Below are 21,363 nucleotides of genomic sequence, written 5' to 3'. Positions count from 1 at the left end.
TCAGCAGTACTCAGAGTGGCACATGCGCCCTCTGCTGCTGTGTGCTGCTGCGTGATGGTATAAAGGGCAGAGCTGTCCCCAAATTCCCCCCAGTTCCTTCTTACTGGACAGACTGATAGATAGGGGAAAGCGGGTGGCTTATGGAATGGACATGTACAACACATCTCAAAGAACAGCAGTTATAGAACAGGTTAGTAACTGTTTTTTCCTCTTCAAGCGATTGCACATGTCCATTCCACAAGTTCAATGTGGAGGTGGGATTGGAGTCTACCTGAATAATGATTGAAGGACCCACACATCCAAATCTCGCATAATCACTACATTGTTGAGAAATGGCATAATGGGAGGCAAAGGTACATACTGAAGACCAAGTTGCAGCTCTACAAATGTCCAGAACAGGTACTGGGGCTAGAAAGGCTGTAGAGGTTGTGTGTGGTCTGGTTGAATGCACTAGCACCCTGTTTGGTGGAGTAACATTGCCCATGTTGAAGCACAAATATATGCAAAAAGAAATCCACAATGAGATTCTTTGAGAAGAAACTGGAAGGCCCTTCATCCTGTCTGCAGTTGCCACAAACAGTTGTGAGGAAGATCTAAATGGCTTAGTCCTGTCAAAGTAAAATGCTATTGCTGTCCTGAGAACTAATGGATAGAGCAGCGGTAGGCAACCTATAGCACGCATGCCGAAGGCGGCACGCAGGCCATCGGTCTAGGGGCTCTGCATTTTAATTTAATTTTAAATGAAGCTTCATAAATATTTTAAAAACCTTATTTACTTTACATATAACAATAGTTTAGTTGTATATTATAGACTTATAGAAAGAGACCTTCTAAAAATGTTAAAATGTATTACTGGCATGCGAAACCTTAAATTAGAGTGAATAAATGAAGACTCGACACACCACTTCTGAAAGGTTGCCAATCCCTGGTGTAGAGTCTTTCCTCATCCTTTTGAGCATGAGGTTTCAGGAAGAAAGTTGGCAAATATATTGCCTAATTAATATGGAAGTGAGACACCACTTTGATAAGAAACTTGGGATGATAGGGTAGGTATACCTTGCCCTCATAGAACAGTGGTTTTCAAACTTTTTAGTCTACCACATACTCCCATCTGAGATAGGTCATAATATACCTATGATTAGATTGCCAAGTCCTACTAAATAAAAAAATGTGTTGTCTGCCATTACAGGATTTTTCTCATGTACCCCCTTGGGGTATGCATACCTCAGTTTGAAAACCACTATTGTAGAAGATTATATACAGAGGGACAGACACTAAAGCACGTAATTCATCCACTCTCCTGCCCCAGGTCATTGACACCAAAAAGGCTACCTTCATTGAGGGATGGAATAAGAACAGGTATCTAATGGTTCAAAGTCAGGACCCATTAGTTTTGTCAATACCAGTTTTAAGTCCCATGGGGGAATAGGATCCTCTATTTGGGGATATAAGTGATCCAGACCATCCAAAACCTGACTGAGTGGGACTGGAAAAAAGAGCAATTATCAGTCAAAGGGTGGAAAACCAAGATAGCTGCCAGGTGGACCTTTAAGAACTAATGGCAAGAACTTGCTGATTCAGGTATAAGAAATAATCCAGCACACGTTGTATTGGAGCCAGAACTGGGGAAATCCCTTTCTGTTGGGACCAGAGGGAGAATCTCTTCCAATTCACCAGGCAAGTATACCTAATAAAAGGTTTTCTACTATTCAAGAGCACATCTTGTACCCTCTTTGAACAGCTGACCTCCTGAAGTGTTAATCACAGAGCATCCAGGCTGTCAGGTAAAGGGCCTCTAGGTTGAGTTGGAGGAGGTGACTGATCCTGTGAGATCAGATCCAAGTTCAGCAGTAGTGTCAACAAAGCCTTGTCTGAGAGGCTCAGCAGGGTGGAATACCAGTGTTGGTGAGGCCACACTGGTACTACGGGTATCACATGGGTGTGATCTTGCTTGGTTTTTAATAACACTCCAATTGGTATCAGAGGGGTAGCCGTGTTAGTCTGGATCTGTAAAAGCAGCAGAGAATCCTGTGGCACCTTATAGACTAACAGACGTTTTGGAGCGTGAGCTTTCGTGGGTGAATACCACACTATATCCGCAGCCACCAGTAGTTGAAATTCCAGGGGCAAGGTATATATATCGCTAGCACAACAAAGCCTAGAAGATAAAACGAGGTAGTTCATGACAGGAGGGTGAGGCCCATGTTCTAGCAGATAGAGGTGTAAAACCAATGGAGAGAAAACTGTCTGTAACTGAGTGAACCTTCCACATGTTAACAGCAACCAGATATTCTCCTCTTGGTTTTCACACCTCTACTGACTAGAACAGTGGCCTCACCCTCCCTGACTGAACTAAGCCACACTCTGCTAGCATAAGATATAGCCTGCCTGTAAATTCCACTACCTGCGTCTGACGAAGTGGGTATTCACCCACGAAAGCTCACGCTCCAAAACGTCTGTTAGTCTATAAGGTGCCACAGGATTCTCTACTCCAATTGGTGTGGAACAAAGCAAAATGCATACAGAAACTTGTCTGTCTAGGCAAACAGGAAAAGAAATCCTGGACTGTGACATGCTCACAAACAAAACAGATGACGCTGCCTGTTGTGTTTGATTGCAAAACAGATCTATGTGGGGAATCCCTCACAACTGGAAAATGAACTTGGCTACATCTGGGCGGACAGACCACTCATGACTCTTAAAAGACCTGCTTAACTGATGTGCCAGGCTGACACCCAGAAGTGGGAGGCTTTGAGGAGGACTGAGCTGTCAATATAAAAGTCCCACAGCACCATTGCTTCTTGACATAGCAGAGTCAATCAGTATCCTCCTTACCTGTTCACATATACATGGCCATCTGTAAGTATTAGCAAATTCCTTCCCTTGATATGAGGAAGGAAAGCATGTTAAGCTAACTGAACAGCTGTCAACTCTCTTACATTTATGTGGAGAGTTAAATCCTGGGCAATCCATAGCCCTTAAGTATGCAGGGATCTGAGGTGGGCTCCCCAGTATAAGATTGAAGTGACTGTAACTAAGGTCAAAATGGTTTGAAGGGGATCAAACAGAATTCCCATGCTCACATTGAAGGGTCTGTCCAGCATTCCAGAGAGGCTAAGATTCATGCAGAGACCCAATTCACCACGTCCAGAGAATGACAAACTGAGGAGTACACTGAGTTCAGCCATCCCTGTAGCTTTCTGAGATGAAGTCTAGCAATGCAAACCAGGTGAGCGCATGGGGCCCTACGCCCCAAATGTCTGAGGCAATTCTGTATTGTTGTGGTAAGATGGGCCTCCAGGTCTAAAGAAATGGCCAGCATCTTCTGGAACTTAGTCTGTGGGAGCAATGCCTTGACTTTCGTACGGTCCAAGAGTACTCCTATGACCTTTATCCTTTGTACAGGTGACAGGACTGACTTTTCCTCATTGATGAGCAGTCTTAGTGGATCAAAGATGGATTGGATCACAGCCACATTGGACAGCACCTGGCTTTGGAGTGGCCTCTCACAAACCAGTCATACAGGTGTGAGTTGCTTCTTGCCTACCCCATGAAGAGAAAGGGAAAGTGTAGCACAGCACAGACTCACCCCTGCAGCGCCTCCTGCCGGTTGTCCTCGGGAATTAGCTCTTTGACCCAGGAGTGCCCACTGCAGACCGGTGATCTGCTTGCCATTGGTCCTCATGTCCCTCCCTGGACCCCAGTACCCTTTTGACTGGGGTGCTGCTCCCTGGCAGTACCCCACCAATCTGAGTCTCCCCTCCCTGGGGGAACCCCCAACCCACTATCCCCACTCTGCCTCAGTTTTGGCTACTGCCCAGTCTCCATCTAGCCCCTGTTCACTGGGGCAAACTGCAGTATCAGCCACTCATCAGAGGCAAAGGGGTTTGGACCTGCTGCTTGGCCTACCTCTTGGGCTGCCCCCTGCAATCCCCAGTACCTCTTGGCCTTATGCTAGGCCACAGCCTGCGGCTTTCCAGGAAGGAGCTCCGCAGCTCCTCTGCCTTTCCCCAGGCCTGGTCCCCTCAGGTACCCTGTGTCTAATTCCCTGCAGCCAGGCCCTTCTCCCTCTGCAGGCAGAAGGAGACTGTCTGGGCTTCTGGCTCACTGCCTCTTATAGGGGCCAGCTAGGCCTGATTGGGACCTGGCCACGGCTGAGCCTACTTTCTCCCAATCAGCCCAGGCTTCTTGCTCCAGCCACAGCCCTCTCCTGGGCTGTTTTAAGCCCCAAAGGGCAGGAGCAGGTAACCACCCCACTCCAGAAAGGAAGGAGGAGATGAGATGCCCCTGGCTTATCCTCTCCAAAGATGATACAATAGAATCTCAGAGTTACAAACACCAGAATTACAAACTGATCAGTCCAACCACACACCTCATTTGGAACAGGAAGTGTGCAATCAAGCAGCAGCAGAGACCAAAAAAAAAAAAGCAAATATAATACAGTGCTGTGTTAAACATAAACTACTAAAAAATAAAGGGAAAGCAGCATTTTTCTTCTGCATAGTTAAGTTTCAAAGCTGTATTAAGTCAATGTTCAGTAGTAAACTTTTGAAAGAACAACCATAACATTTTGTTCGGAGTTACAAAAACCTCCATGCCCAAGGTGTTTGTAATGGTAAGGTTCTACTGTACATCCAGCAACAGAATTTATTCCTGTATCTTGTAGTTTAAGAAGCGCCATCTTTCCTTTTGGCTGCTTGTGCTTTAACTCTTCCTCTATATGCCAAACTCAACCACTATAGTGTGTGGCTACTGCTGCCTAAGGATTCCACTCTCTTTTGGTTTGTTACCACTTCCCCTCTGTTAGTGACTGGCAAGCCTAAAAGGCCTCCCTTCTTGTTGCCTTTTCTGCTTTTTGTACTAGAAAATTACCCTATGCAAAATGTTATATCTTTATCTTTGAGGCAAACATTTTCTTCTTCAAAAGACTAACCTCTCTTCCTTTCTACCTTTCATCTAACAGCCTGCAAGGATTCTTCACGGGTAGTTTTTGTGCCAGGATTGCCATCTTTCATCTCTGCAAGCTGTTTCACTACCCATAATCCTGTAGCCATAGGGGGTAGGGAACAGTTCCTTGAAATGCCTTTAGATGATCACAGATGGGGTCAGACCCTTTCCTTTACAAAGATTTATTTGTAGAAATGAAATTCCAGCATATTTCACATTATACTAAGATTTTATTACGCTTGGGCAGGACTGCACCAGGAGGCAATGCTGATCAGTATATAAGGCACTGACCTGTGACTCATGAGAGCTGGGTTATATTCTTGGCTCTGCACGTCACCTCTCTGTTTCTCTATCTATAATATGGGGATAATAATTATTTCTTTAAGTTGTAAAGTGATCTGAGATCTAAAAGTGAGAAGTGATATATAAGGGCCAACTATTACTATTATCATGTACAAGCTCCAATCGTTAATGCCAGTTCTATTGGATCTAGCATCAGTCTTGAACTATTACAAAATGCTGTTGACTTGCCTACAGCCACTTGCAGGAGTAGATGTGTTGCATTAATCTGGTTTCACTTTTTCTTCTCTGCCAGGCTGCAGAAGGTAGCATGGGACAGCTGCCTCTTGTCACCAAGAGTGGTCACATGTGAAGTGCCACAGGGCTTTTTTCTATGTACCCTCTTACTAAGTTTCTGTGTCAAACCAGAGGGGGAGCTCATTAGACAATACTGGCTGCAAACCCATAAGAGGCTGATAACACCCAGCTCTACATCTTCTTTTCAACAGACAGGAATAAAGCGATTGCCCCAGTCTCTGAAGGAAAAGCTGGTGGTACATGAAGGTTAGGCGAGCTGTTGCTATCCTTGTTAGTAAGGGGGCTCTAACAATCAGGATAGTCCAGCTTGTTGACTGGTAAATCCATCTGAGCAGATGTGTTCAAGATTGTAGGTTAACAGAAGAGAAGTCAGATTATTTAGTGTCATCAAAACTGAGAACACTGTGAAAGTGGAAGGAGAAATCTGCTGAAGGACACAGAGCGGCAGTCAGTCAGAAATACTGCTCCCTGCTGCGCTTCTCCCTCCAGAGGACAGCCAAGGACACATCCACCACTGGCTGCATGGAACATTTATAACTCAGAGATTATTTTTTTAGACATCAACAGCTCCAATGGGAAATAATTTAGTTGTCTGTAATTCAAAGACTAAAATATCTCACTTCCAGAAACACTGATGAGTATCGATGACAAAATCAGACATTGGGACAATTGGGAAATGATTCTGTTCATGTCTGATGAGAAGGAAATGTAAAGCCTGTTAATGCCATTAACATCTACAGAAACCCTCTTCCCTCCCTCCCCCCATGATTTGTGAGTGCTGGGAAAGATACTATAGAACAGGGGTCAGCAATTTTTTAGAAGCAGTGTGCTGAGTCTTCACTTATTCACTTTAACTTAAGGTTTCTAGTGCTGGTAATACATTTTTAACGTTTTTAAGAAGGTCTCTCTCTATAAGTCTAAATTATATAACTAAACTATTGTTGTAGGTAAAGTAAACAAGGTTTTCAAAATGTTTAAGAAGCTTAATTTAAAATTAAATTAAATTGCTGATCTTAAGCCTCTGGGCCACTCAGCCCACTGCCAGCCTGGGGTTCCGTTCACCTAGTTCGGCAGCAGGCTGAGCGGGGCCTGCGGGACCCCGGCTGGCAAGGGGCTGGCAGCTGAGACCCCAGACCGGGGATGCAGGTGGGAATGTGGGATGGGGGGTGCAGGAGCTCCCATTTGGTGCTCAGGGTGGGGGTGGGGATGTGGGAAGTGCAAGAATCAGGGCATGGGGCGTGGGGGGGCTGGGTTATGGGGGGGTACAGGGGTCAGAGCAGAGCGTGTGTGTGTGTGAGGGGATATGCCCGATTCCACCCCTTTCTCTAGGGCCCTGTCCATCCCCACCTCTTCTCTGCCTCCTCCCTGGAGCTCCCCTCTTCCCCTTCCCCCTCCCCCTCCCCCTCGCAATCAGCTGATCGGCACAGGGAAGAAGAGGAGGCGATGGAGGAAGGCAGCATGCTGGGGGAAGAAGCGGAGGAGGGAGGAGGTTGGCTGCTGGCAGGACCAAGCTTCTGCCTCCTGCCCCCGCAGGAGAGAGCAGTGGGGGGGGGTGCTGAGTGGGGCTGGGACCTCAGCAGGTGGCAGGGAGCTGCGTGCCATTAAAAATTGGCTTGGGTGCTGTCTTTGGCACATGTGCCACAGGTTGCCATCCCCTGCTATAGAATAATAAAAGGATGCTCCCCCCTGGGTTCTCCTCCTTGTAAACACAAAGAAATCCATAAAAAAACAAAGAGACATAGAGATCACCTATGAGCAATCTCAAAATAACATGCACAGTATGCTACTGCAGAAGTATCTCTGTCCCAAATAATTTCTGGCATAATACATTTGTCCATGGTATACACAAACATTAACGATAGATTCAGAGGATCATTTTCATATTTGCATTTCTCATATGCACAAGGGATTTATTTATTTTTAAACTATTCTGTCCTGTTCATCATGCGCTCAAACACCCAATGATGTTAATGTGCATTTTACATGTGTGAGGGATACAGAATCAGGCATTTAATAAAATTAATATATTTCACTTTGGTTAGGCAAGCAGCTAAGTGCTATTTTACTAAATTAACAACACAGTTAAATTACAAACATTTTAATGTAGGGTGCTGATTTTTATTATTTTTTACTTCTTTCAGTATACAAAAATTATCCATCTCTGGCCCTAGGGACTCTTACTAACTTTAAACATACACAACAACAAATAATTAAGCATGAAAGTAAACAGAAGAGACCAGTTTTGTCTAATTTATTCTTAACATGAATTCACTTAACTCTTATTAGTTAAAAGTCATGAATCTTGAATTATCTACAATATTGTGATGCTGTTTGATCCAAATATAACTATTTATATCATTACTATTGCCAGTGTTAGATAATTGCAACAAATCTTGTACAAAATATGTCATGTAAGTTGTTTATAGAAAAGTTATGATTTGCTGAGTATGATTATCCTATTTGTACATATGTATCATCTTTGTATCTAAAGTTATGAATATTGACTGTTTACCAGTTTTTAAAATGTGTTTGTTCCTGGGGTAACACCCACAAGGTAATTTGGACCAAGTCTAAACAGCACATTGTGGGTGGACCATTCAAGTTGATGGCCCATTAAAAAACACAGTGGGCCATAGAAGAAGCTTGTTCGCACCCAGTGAGCCTTCCTGTGGACACTTTAGCCAAAATATGAATAATGGCTGCTTCTATGAGTCATCAAAGCATGTGATGACTTGCATGCAAGGGCATATGACTTGCTCATGTGACCGTGGACTCCATCTTGTGCCTGTAATTTCCCACAAACTAAGACTGAGAACAGTCCCTCCACATGGGAAAAGGTATAAAGGACCCTGGAAGCATCTCCATTTTGACCTCTTTCCTGCTCTGATCTCTGGACTATGGACTTACACTAAAAGGAACATTCCAACCAATGGACTGAGGACCTTCCAATCTTCTGAAAGTTACCAGACACTTTACAAGACAGCATCAGAGGGGTAGCTGTGTTAGTCTGGATCTGTAAAAGTAGCAAAGAGTCCTGTGGCACCTTATAGACTAACAGACATATCGTGGGTGAAAGCTCATGCTCCAATGCGTCTGTTAGTCTATAAGGTGCCACAGGACTCTTTGCTGCTTTTACAAGACAGCAATTTATTCCAGCACTGCTTCAAACCTGATACAAGAACTTTGAAATGATTGTATGAATTTGATTTCCTTTACCATTTTAACTCTCTACTTTTTCTTTTCTCTTATAAATAAACCTTTAGATATTAGACATTAAAGGATTGACAACAGTGTGATTATCGGGTAAGATCTGAGTTATATATTGACTGATTATGTGGCTGATCTCTTGGGATTAGAAGGGCCCTTTGATGAAATTGGTTTTAAATAACCATTAATCATAAAGTCTAGTGTCTGGGTGGTGAAATGAGTGCTGGAAAAAAGACTGCATTTTTTACTTCCTGTTAACCAGTGTGATGAGACAGAAAAAACGGTTACTCATCTTCTTGTAACTATTGTTCTTTGAGATGTGTTGCTCATATCCACTCCAGTTAGGTGTGCAAGCACAGCGTGCATGACAGATGGAAGATTTTTCCCCTAGCAGTATCCGAAGGGTCAGCCTGGGCGCCCCCTGGGGTTGTGCCTTCATGGCGTTCAATATAGGGCCTTGCCAACCCACCACCCCTTCAGTTCCTTCTTGCCAGATACTCTGGCAGAGGGGAAGGAGGGTGGGTATTGGAATGGACATGAACAACACATCTCAAAGAACAACTGTTATGAGAAGGTGAGTAACTGTTTTTTCTTCTTTGAGTGATTGCTCATATTAGTTGCAATCAGGTGATTCCCAAGCCTAAATTTGGAGGCTGGGTCGGAGCTTAAATGTTCGCTGACTGAAGCACCGCCCTACCAATGGCTGTGTCATCTCTGACCTGTTGAGTAATGGTATAATGCAATGTGAATGTATGAATGGAGGACCTCATCACCGCTCTACATATTTCCTGGATTGGAACGTGTGCCAGGAACATTGCTGACAAAGGCTGTACCCTGGTGAAGTGCACTGTGAGTGGAGGGGCAGGTATCTTTGCCAGGTCGTAACATTCCCGGATGCAAGACGTGATCCATGACAAAATCCTTTGGGAGGAGACTGGAAGCCCTTTCATTCTGTCCTCTACTGCGATGAACAACTGCATAGACATCTGGAATGGTTTGGTTCACTTGATGTAAAAGGCTAACACTCGGCGAACATCCCGTGAGTGAAGATTTGTTCCCTGCTGTTGCTTGCAGCTTAGGGTAGAAAACTGTGAGGAAAATGTCCTGGTTGATATGAAACTGGGAGACAACCTTAGGGAGGAATGCTGAATAGGGTCTGAGCTGAACCTTGTCTTTGTAGAACACCGTGTAGGAAGGCTCTGATGTTAGGGTCCCGAGCTCAGATACCCTCTTGGCTGAGGTTATCGCTGTGACTTTGCAGTCTATATGGTTTTATAAAAATATGCTAATGAGTGAATATAATATAACTGGAATATACATCATGCAAAAGGTCACTTGTAAGGCATCATTACAAATCTTATAATCTACTGAGTGTGATCATCCTATTTGTATAAATGTACCGTTCTTGTATCAGAAACTAGAAATATGAAATATAACTCTGAGGGCCTATTGTAATTATGCAAAGTGTGGGCCATTAATGGTAGTTTGGAATCTTGATGACTCCCATTAACCAGGACCATTGTCTGCAGATGGGTGTGTTTTACCTGTAAGTCTTCTTGTATACGAGTGTGCTGGCAAGTGGGCGATGAAGTCTTGCAGTGACATGTGATCATGTCACCTGAACTGGAAGCCATCTTTAACCTTTCCATTGAGAAGGAGGGTGTGGGAACCCAGAGAAGGACAAAGAATTCCCGCCTTATGCAAAAGATATATAAAGGGATGGAATAGAACAAAGCGAGATGAACCATCATGAAGAATCCCCTAGCTACCACCTGAGCTGGAACAAGAGCTGTACCAGGGGAAAGAATTGTGCCCAGGCCTGAAAGGTGTCCAGTTTGAGAAAAAAACTTACTGAAGCATCTCTGAGTGTGAGATTATCTGTATTCAGTTTGATTAGACATAGCTTTGTGCATTTTATGTTATTTTGCTTGGTGACTTACTTTGTTCTGTCTCTTACTACTTGGAACCACTTAAATCCTACTTTCTCTATTTAATAAAATCACTTTACTTATTAATTAACTCAGAGTATTATTACCTGGGGGAGCAAACAACCGTGCATCTCTCTCCAGCAGTGTTATAGAGGGTGAACAATTTATGAGTTTGTCCTGTATAAAATTGATTTATTTGGGTTTAGACCCCACTGGGAGATGGGCATCTGAGTGTTAAAGACAGAAACACTTCTGTTAACTGCTTTCAGGTAAACCTGCAGCTTTGGGACAAGTAATTCAGACCCTGGGTCTTTGCTGGAGCAGATGGGAGTGTCTGACTCAGCAAGACAGGGTGCTAGAGTCCTGAGCTGGCAGGGAAAGCAAGGGCAGTAGTAGTCTTGGCACATCGGGTGGCAGCTCCCAGGGGGGTTTCTGTGATCTAACTCATCACAATCACTACCACAAATGCCAACTTGTACGAGAGGTAGAGAACAGAGCATGTTGCCTGCGGTTTGAATGGTGGCCCAATCCGTCTGGAAAGGACAAGATTGAGGTCCCAGGCCGGGACTGGGCTGTTGGACGTGTGGATATAGCTGACCATAGGGTTGGCAAAAACCGATCGTCCCTCTGCGCTTGGATGGAAGGCAGAGATGGCGGCCAAGTGAACTGTTATTGACGACATGGACAGCCCTGCCACTTAAGGTGGAGAAGGTAGTCTAGTATAAGGGGTATGGACACAAGCATTGGGGACAGACAGTATTGCGCCAACCAGACTGAAAATCTCTTCCACTTGGCCAGGTAAGTGTCCCTGGTGGAAGGTTTCTATGGCCAAGGAGGACTTGTCTGACTGGGTCCAAACAAGCGAGTTCTGTCAGGTTCAGCTATGGAACTTCCACGATGTGAGGTGCAGCAACTTGAGGTTCGAGTGCTGAAGATGGCCATGATCCTGTGTTAACAAGTCTGGGAAGAGTGGCAAGGTGATTGGGGCTTCCATGGATGTGTCAAAGAGAGGTGTGTACCAGTGCTGACAGGGCCGAGGCCTCGTCCCTCTGAACTTTGAGGAGCACCTTGTGAATGAGAGGGATGGGAGGGAACATGTACAAGAGGTGGCTCTCCCAAGGAAGAAGGAACCTGTCCACAATGGAGCCTGGGCTGTGATTCAGGAAGGAACAAAACTGCTGACACTTCCTGTTGTGTCATGTGGCAAACAGATCTATCTGGGGAAACCCCCACTTTGGAAAATGGAGTTTGTGACGTCCAGGGGCAGGGACCACTCCTGGCTATGGAATGACCTACTGAGATAGTCCACTAACTCATTCTGTATTCTAGTGCGGTACAATGTTTCCAGATGTATCGAATGAGCTACACAAAAGTCCCACATCATGAGGGCTTCCTGGCACAAGAGAGAGGAATGTGCAGCCCCCTGTTTGTTGATATAAAACATCACCGTGTTGTTGTCTGTCATAACTGATACACATCTCCTCGTCAAGTGGACTCTGAAAGTCTGGCATGGTAGGCGCACCAGTCTCAGCTCTCTGACACTGATGTGGCAAGTGAGTTGATCAAGAGATCAGACAGCTTATGTCATGAGGTCTCCCAGATGTGCACCCCAGCCCAAGGCTGACATGTCCATCACCAGCGAGTGGGATGGCTGAGAACTGGTGAAGGGGAATCCTGCACACGCTACCTGCGGGTTGAGCTACCACAGGAGGGAGTCGAGAACCAGGCAAGATAAAGTAATGACCCTGTCCAAATTGTCCCTAACTGGCCAATACACCGAGGCTAGCCAATTGGAGCCGCCAGAGTCTGAGACTGTCATGTTGCACTATGTATGTGCAAGCGGCCATATGTCCCAGAAGTTTCAGGCAATTCTTTGCATTGGTGCTGTGAGGGACCATAACCCCCCCCTCCGTCTTGTTAGACGAAGCTTTGCAACCATCCATATAGAGCCTTGTCTAGCCACCACTGCCTTTAAGAGTTTGCTGTCACTGTCACGGATACTGCAGCGGGACCCTGACTGAAATAGTAATCAAATCAGTCCCTGCTGCAGAGCCCTGACATCAATATAAGCCTCTATAATTTTAACATATAATATTGTAACAATTAAATGCTTTTAGCTTTATTGTTTTACAAGCCCGTATATCCAGGCCTCAGGTTTTAGCTAAAATTAATGCAAGCTAAATAATTGTTAAATAAAAGCCATGGTTTCAGTTCTCAAATAAACTTGTTTAGCAACATATCAGGCACTGGGTGTGGAGAAAATAGATATGAAGAAATGGGGTATGGAACACTGACAAAAGAGGAACTAGGAAGGGGACAAGGGGTCCTCTTAAGTGCCAGCTTAGCCTTATGCAATATATAAGATAACAGCTAATGCTTGCTTAAGGGAAACTCCAAGGAGGGGCTATCAAAATAACCAGCTCAATCACTGCCAGAACACGTGAAATATGTTCAGCTTGCTTGCTGATATGCAATATTTAATGACTTCTGCAATATATATTTGCAATTAAGGAGTCATAAGACAGTCAATATAATTGCAAAAGAAACAATAACTGGAAATACCCCAAACTGGACTTACAGTAAATAACCTGCTGATTTGCAATATTGCATTACCAAAAATGGCAAATAACTTGTGTAATCTATATGACGTTTTGCAGTTTTAACCTTTATAAGCTTGGTGAAATTTGCAAGGGACAGAGCGGCTTATCTCTTGCATGAGGTTACGCCGTCTCTCCCTGTGTGCATACTTGTAATCTTGTTATAACAATAAAGGTGCCTCAGGCCGTCTGATCCAAAATCAACTGGGTGGTGGTCTTTTCCACAACAATTTGGTGCCGTGACTCAGATTCCACAGAAGACCCCCTGGATCGGAGGACTGTGGACAGTTTCCTTCCACACTCCGGGCCCACCTAGTAGGTAAGAGACTTTTTGAAATCTCTATTGGGGTCTGGAAGGAGACTGGCCGTAGACTTTGGCTGGGGTAAGTCACAAGCTGGAATGGAACTTTTAATCTTCAGACAGTCTGACGCCCTTTTCTGAGGTTTCTTTAAGGTTTCTGAAGGTTTCCAAGGTTCATAAGTCTTACAGTATCTTACAAGGTCGCCGGCAACCCACGGACCACGCTCCTTTCGTTCCAGAGACACCTGATCTGCTCTTGGGCTGATACGCCCTCGGAGTTGATCGGGGGTCCCTTTCCTACCAGGACTGGTAGGGACCTGGGTTCGAGGTCTCTTGCCTTGACAACTATGTCAAGAACGTGCCTGTATGTGTGAAGGCCAGGCAGCCAGTGTGAGTGACAGCTGTGGGAAGACACCCCGAGCCTCCTGCAAAGCGAAAGCTCATGACTGGGAGTGTCTCGAAAGCAAGCCCCACAGCTGAGCTTGGAGAGATTGTGAAGCTTCCCCAGCTGGCACGCCTTGGTAAGTGGCTAACCGCTGAGATGCGTGCATGTTTCCCCTTCCTTTTCCCTTTCCCCTTTCATAACCTATGACCCTGTGACCGCTCTTCGAGTACTGTCTTGTGAAGGACCGCAGAGTCCCTATCTTTGCCCTCAGGAGCCATAAGCTCCCTCCCCTTCTTGGAGAGAAGGGGAGCCCTGGGAAGCCACACCGCTGACTCATTAGCTCAAGAGGCACCGTTGGCTTGTAGGCTGGTGCTCTGGGCAAAGGAGAAGGCGTGCAGGGACCACGGACTTTCTTGTAGGTCTGCCCTCTTTTACCCTTTTCCCTTGTAGGTCTCCAGCTGTGGTTCCGGCCCACAGAAACCTACCCCTTTACCCCTGCCAAGGGCAGGAAAGAGGCCATAGGTGTTAGAACCATGGCAATCCTAAAGAGTTCCCTTGTGTGTGTGGCTTGAGTGAAAGCGGGCTAAGGTAATAATGGAGACTGGAGGGTCAAAAGGCATCCTGGTCCCACTCAAAGGCACGCCTGCTGCTTATATGTATGTGCACTATAGCCTGTCGACGTGTAAATATTTGCGAAGGTGGAATTGGTACACTAGGAATGATCCAAAATTGCAGTTTCCCCTGGAAGGACGTTTCAACCTTAACAGAGTGGTGCATCTGCAGGGTGCACTTCTTGCCAACATCGTATCACAGAGGCAGCATGATGTGTATTTTAATTGGCGTGATGAAACAGTAAAACGGAGCCAGGCATTTCAAATAAGGAGTCTTAAGGACTCCCAAGAAAAGTTAGTTTAGACTTAAAAAGGCTCAGGAAAAACTAGCCCTTATCCAGAGACTGTCGGGCCAGTCTGCAGCTGGTCCGGGAGCCCCTTCTTGGGAAGCAGCGGCCTCTAGACCGCCATCTTTATCCCCACCACATAATCCCAGACGGAAACAGGGTCAAGGAGCACCTGGGGTGAATCCTCAACCTAACTCAAATTCCTGCTTTTCGTGCAGGCAAGAAGGGCACTGGAAGACTGAATGCCCTCGTAAAAAAACCTGTGCCTGCTGTAAGCAGGAAGGTCATCTCATAAGAAACTGTCCCATGCATCCTCCTGAGGGTATGGCCACACTTGGAATTTCAAAGTGCTGCCACGGCAGCACTGCGGGAGAGCTGCCACGGCAGCATTTTGAAGTGTGAGAGCTCTCCCAGCGCTGCACGTAAACCACATCCTCTACGGGTGTAGTGTGCAGCGCTGCCCTGATTACACTGATGCTTTACAGCGCTGTATCTTGCAGCACTCAGGGAGGTGTTTTTTCACACCCGAGCGTGAAACTTGCAGCACTGTAAAGTGTGAGTGTAGCCACACCCTTGAGCATTTTCCTTGTCCTGGAGGAGTCTCAAACCAAACCCCCTATCCTTACTTGTCAGTCTTTCCCTACTCCACCTCCGCCTCCGCTTGATTGCTAGGAGAGCCAGGAGACAGATAACGTCATTGCCCCACTCCTGTCAGTTGATCAAACCGGCCCTACGGTCTCATGTTTAATAAATGGTATTGCTACCCCATGCTTGATAGATACTGTAGCCTCAAGTTCTAACCTAAGGGCTCAGGAATTTTCATCAGTACCTCTCTCTCCGTAGGTTATAACTGCGGTAGGGGTGGGTAATACACCTATTCCCCACCCTGTCTCATCCCCACTTTCTGTCTCTATCGGTCCCCTTTCGGCTCATCATGTGTTTCTCTTCAGTCCTTGTTCTCCTGTCAACCTGTTGGGAAGGGATTTGCTGTGTAAATTGAACTGTACCATTTTCTGCTCCCCTGATGGGGTGTTTTTGGCTGTGCCTGATCCTGCTCACAGTAAGGTCCTGGCAGTTTTTCAGAAGAACATTCTAGAGGAGAAGACCGACCCCAGCCCTTCCTCGTTGCAACAGGAACTGCTGGTTAAGGTCTCTCCCTCCCTGTGGGCATTGTGAGCCGATCATGCTGACCAGGTTGGACACATTGGGTCTGCCTAGCTGGCTAAAATTGCCTGAACCCAGCAAGACCACTTCCCAAAAATATAGTGAAACCCTCTCTCAAACGATACCAAGAAAGAAATTTTATTGCGCTGTGTATGCTGTTGTTCTCCCTATTTTCTTTGTTGTTTGTAGCCCTGTTATTATTCTCTTATAATGCACCAGTGCTAAAGGGTTGTTATTGTAATGTGTGTATGTAAATAGGTGTGTATAAATAAATAAAAGGGGATTTAGTCAAAAGTCCACCCTCCTTGCCAAATTGGTAGTAAAACAATGCCTGTGTCCAAAAAAAAGAAATAATACAGCAAGAATAAGGATCGGGCCCAACAAAGGGCAACTGCGGTTTGAGGAAGTAAAAGTTAAGTTAACTCTGTAGTTATTGGAGAAAATTAAGCAGTAAAACTAAGTACAAATGTTGCAAAAAAAGTGTTATAAAAGTAAAAATATCTTGTTTTTTTTTTAAAAAAATGTCTGTAAATAAATTGGCACTTTTGGTGTGTATAATTTTTTTGTTTTATAATACCTGGTTTGCAAAAACACAAAATTAAACAAAAAAATCAATCCAAAGTTGTGCCTGCAAACAGGGCAGTCAAGGCAAAAAAATAAATAAATAAAATTTCGATCGTGGCTCAACAATACTGTAATTCTTGCCCTATTTGTCTGGCACACAACAGTAAAAAGCCAGTCCGAACTAAACCAGCAGCTCACCCCACTCTATGGGGACCCTGTGTAAATATGTGTTGGTTTTAGTAATATATTTCCTTATAAAAAGGCAAAGGCCAAAACTGTTGTAAAACTGGCAAACCTGTGAGTAGCAACAGTAAATGTAAACCCAATTTTACTGGACAATTTATAACTAAGTCATGTGCAGCTTCACAAATCCAGTATGGCCAAATGCCCTTAAAAGGCCACTTCCAATTGAAAAAACTGCACTCAGCCCTCATAAAATTTCTGCTAGGGCACCCAATGTGACTACCAACAGTGCCCTGCTGGCTTTGACTCAGATAAACATTCATTTAATAAATGACATAATGCTTAATTATTGCCAGGCACTAACTAAATGTGCTAGGTCTTTTATATACAGTAGCTCTGCCACTCGTTGAAATCAGAAGACTGGGTCTACAGTAAAAAGGTGACTAACGCAATGCTCCGGGTCACAGACCGGTGAAAGAAAGGGGAAGAAATGTTGCTTTCAGCCCAAAATGCATCACAGATAAACGGATCCCAATTATCGTTACTGTTGTCATCACGGCTTTGATCATCACCATAATTGCACTGGCAGCCAGGAAGCCTTCCCCCTGCCCAGGCTGACCACCCCATGTCACTGCTGCGTGCCCAAATGGCTGGGTGGGATACCAAGGGAAATGCTGCTACTTCTCAGAGACTGAAGGGAACTGAAACAACAGCCAGAGCCACTGCTCTTCTCTCAATGCCTCTCTGGCTTCCATTGATTCCCTGCTGGAGCTGGATTTCATGCTGCGCTATAAAGGGGTCCCTTACCACTAGATTGGCCTCCAAAGGGAACAAGGCGAGGGCCAGGCCTGGAAGTGGACCAACGGCACCGTATTCAACAACCTGTTTCAGGTCAGAGGGGAAGGGCAGTGCGCCTACCTGGATGAATATGGGGTCAGCAGCTCCAGGTGCTACTCAGAGAGACATTTCATCTGCAAGCGGCCAGACGAGTGCTCTAAGAGGAAGCCCAGTGCCGCAGGAGGGGACACAATATTTAAGATCGCTTAAAGGGTCAATGCAGCCTCTTCAGTGGATGCAGAACTTACATTCATCCTCTCTTGTGCAGCATCCTACCTCTGCAACCATTTCTCCCTTCAGATCTCTGCTAACCATCTTTCAGTGCTCACGACACTAACTCTCCTGCACAATAACTCCATTGCCATGGTACTACTGAACCTTATCAAATCCTGTTAGTTACCAACACCGCTGTAAAGTGCCAAGAATTGCCTACCTGCCCATGTTTCTCACTACCCACTAAGTCTTTGAGCCTCGCTAAAAACTCTATCCGAGAACATAATAAAGCCTCCAACCAAGCAAGGTGATTGTGCTAGTAACCTCTCCCTTGCTGCCTCACTGCTGAACAGCTAAGTGAATTAAGACTACGAAATCTTGAACAATAGCTTGCGGAGGCTAGCCAAAACTACCTAAAGATGAAACTTTTAATGTTCCTTTAACCTCTCCTCCTTAATGAACTTGGGGTGGGGATGGGAAAGTAATATTTTTCTAAAATCTTAGATATCAGTAGCCTCACTAGTAAATAACCAAACTTATACCCACAGGACTTGCCTGGCAACGGGAATATCTTTCTGCTTAGAGGCTATTCCAGTAACCAACAACATAGCCTGTATCCTGTTTTAGTATTCTCCCCCCCCCACATGTAACGAACCTAAAAGCCTCCCAAAAAAGTATCCAAGCGTACAACAAACAGTTATGGTATGGTTCTTCTAGAAAAGGAAACCCTGGGGGGTTCAGCTGGACCACATTTAATGCCAGACTAGGAACTATCAAATTTATTCTGCCTTTATCTCACTTCCAGAGCACTGCTACCTGCCCCAATTGCTCCCAAGGGGCTGCCCTTGGGTTAGTACAGCAGCAAACTTGAAGTGCATCCTCCCGCCAAAGAAGGGTCTTAGCTGGCTCCTTATGGAACAAAAAAAAATATAGTGCCGCCTCTGTTTAAAATACTTACAAAAATCAATAGCATAATAAAAAATTGGGCCAAATGAAATAGGCCATAGGGCTTATTTCCGGGGCACAGGTAAGCGGTGTATGGGTTGGTGTGGGCGAATTGCGTGTTGTCTCCACTCTTTGTGCCTTTACCCAAAATTTACTAAAATAATCTTATGCATCGCTGAGGCTGGAAAGGTATTGCAGTGGGAACATGCTTGCTCTAAAATACAGAATCTCTTTAATGTCCAGGTAAGCCTCTATTCAAGAAGACCTCAAGCACCAAACCTGGCCCACTGCCCTTACAATTGCCTCAGGCATACCACCTAAAATATAGCCCTGGAGACACACTTTAAAATTTTCTGGATGCAAATGCTGGTGCTCACAGTGCTCCTTCCAGGCCTATGGGCCCGTGAAAGGAGGTGGGCTCCCGCATACCGAATCCTCCCAGATCCTTGGGGAGTTTGTATGTGGGACTGGGTCATCCACTGGAATGTATGGGAAGTAAAACCGCCCAATGGCCCTAACCATTTCTTAATTGGCGCCCCAAAAGTAACACCTGATATTTGGGTAGAATTAGGATAACCTGTGGACTGATTGGCCCCTAGGACCCCCTCAGCTCCGGTGCATTCAACAGCTTATTCCAACAGCTCCTGTTACAAGTAAAGCTGTAACCCTTCCACATTTAATACAAACCACTAAAAATACTGAGTTCTAGGGTAGACTAGTTTCTTCAGACTAACTGTTTTTCAAAGCCTTTTATGGCATGTCCAGTCAAACCCTAGGTAGATCTTTTAAATGGACCTGTGGCTGTAACCTAAATAATCCTCTTCTTTAAGCTGCGAAACATGACTCTTACACAGGCTAGCCGATCTCTCTTGGTGTTCAGAGTTTCAATTTTGTCTAGCACCAGTTCAAATCGGTTATAATGTAGGGGGAAAAGCAACACTAATAAATACTTAGTTTTTCCCTTCTCCACAAGCACCTATAGTCGCATCATGGGGGTTCCAGAATGCTGTCAGCAAAAGTATCACCTTGCTCTGTACGTATGTGTATTAATGTAATTATTTGTGGTTTTATTCGGTTAAACTGGTAAAAGAGCTCCAGTGAAGGGTCTTGTGTCTTGGTTCAGTAGTTTAAATTTTTTAATACACATCTGCACCTCCTTGTCCACTGAATACAAAAATCTGATCTACCTTCTTAAAAACTTAAACTGTTTGCAAAACGTTTGTCTTTCAAATCTGAATAATCTACTTTAGTTTAGTTTTTCTTTAAATCAAGCTGGTATTGGCCTCTGGCTCAGGTGCATGCATGTAAAATAGTGCCAGATCACTTTCATACATTGTTGTCTCTTTTACCAGAAGTCCAATGAATCTCCCAATTACAAGGGCAGTTCCACATCCTTAAAAACATGTATCAGGTCGAGCTAAATGCCTTCTAAACTGCCCATACACTCACTACTCTCTGTGTGGATACAGATGTCCTCTGCCAAAATTACAAAGGTCCTCCAGCCATCCCTTGCTCATAAGTATCTTCTATGGGGCCTATTGGGGAAAGGACTATTGTATCTATTTGTATTTGTTCCTGTTGCTGTAAAAGATATTGCCCCAGCCCAATATCTACCCCTCGCACCTTGCCACAATTGTTAGCCCTAGTTTCTCCAATTTACAGAAATAATAACAACCCCTCTTACTTCGAAGCTCAAGACTTAAACACAAAAGTTCTCAACTTACTAAATACCCAAGTTTAAAAGTTTGATGCCATAAAAGGCATCAAAAGGAGGGAATGTGAGGGACCATAACCCCCTCCCCCCCCGTCTTTTTAAACGAAGCTTTGCAACCATCCATATAGAGCCTTGTCTAGCCACCACTGCCTTTAAGAGTTTGCTGTCACTGTCACGGATACTGCAGCAGGACCCTGATTAAAATAGTAATCAAATCAGTCCCTGCTGCAGAGCCCTGACATTGATATAAACCTCTATAATTTTAACGTATAATATTGTAACAATTAAATGCTTTTAGCTTTATTGTTTTACAAGCCCATATATCCAGGCCTCAGGCTTAAGCTAAAATTAATGCAAGCTAAATAATTGTTAAATAAAAGCCATGGTTTTAGTTCTCAAATAAACTTGTTTAGCAACATATCAGGCACTGGGTGTGGAGAAAATAGATATGAAGAAATGGAGCATGGAACACTGACAAAAGAGGAACTAGTAAGGGGACAAGGGGTCCCCTTAAGCGCCAACTTAGCCTTATGCAATATATAAGATAACAGCTAATGCTTGCTTAAGGGAAACTCCAAGGAGGGGCTATCAAAATAACCAGCTCAATCACTGCCAGAACACGTGAAATATGTTCAACTTGCTTGCTGATATGCAATATTTTAATGACTTTTACAATATATTTTTGCAATCAAGGAGTCACAAGACAGTCAATATAATTGCAAAAGAAACAATAACTGGATATACCCCAAACTGGACTTACAGTAAATAACCTGCTGATTTGCAATATTGCATTACCAAAAATGGCAAATAACTTGTGTAACCTATATGACGTTTTGCGGTTTTAACCTTTATAAGCTTGGTGGTCTTTGTAAGGAGCAGAGCG

General features: G+C 44.6%; 1 pseudogene; it reads left to right on the top strand.

The window, feature by feature from the left end:
- Positions 1–11,409: 11,409 nt before the first annotated feature.
- On the top strand, positions 11,410–17,872 carry LOC116830751 (C-type lectin domain family 2 member B pseudogene; annotated as a pseudogene).
- Positions 17,873–21,363: the final 3,491 nt, after the last annotated feature.

The sequence above is a fragment of the Chelonoidis abingdonii genome, chromosome 1, assembly GCF_003597395.2.
Source record: "Chelonoidis abingdonii isolate Lonesome George chromosome 1, CheloAbing_2.0, whole genome shotgun sequence".
NCBI lineage: Eukaryota > Metazoa > Chordata > Testudines > Testudinidae > Chelonoidis > Chelonoidis abingdonii.
The sequence above is the reverse complement of the archived record's forward strand: the minus strand, read 5'-3'. Positions and strand labels throughout refer to the sequence as shown.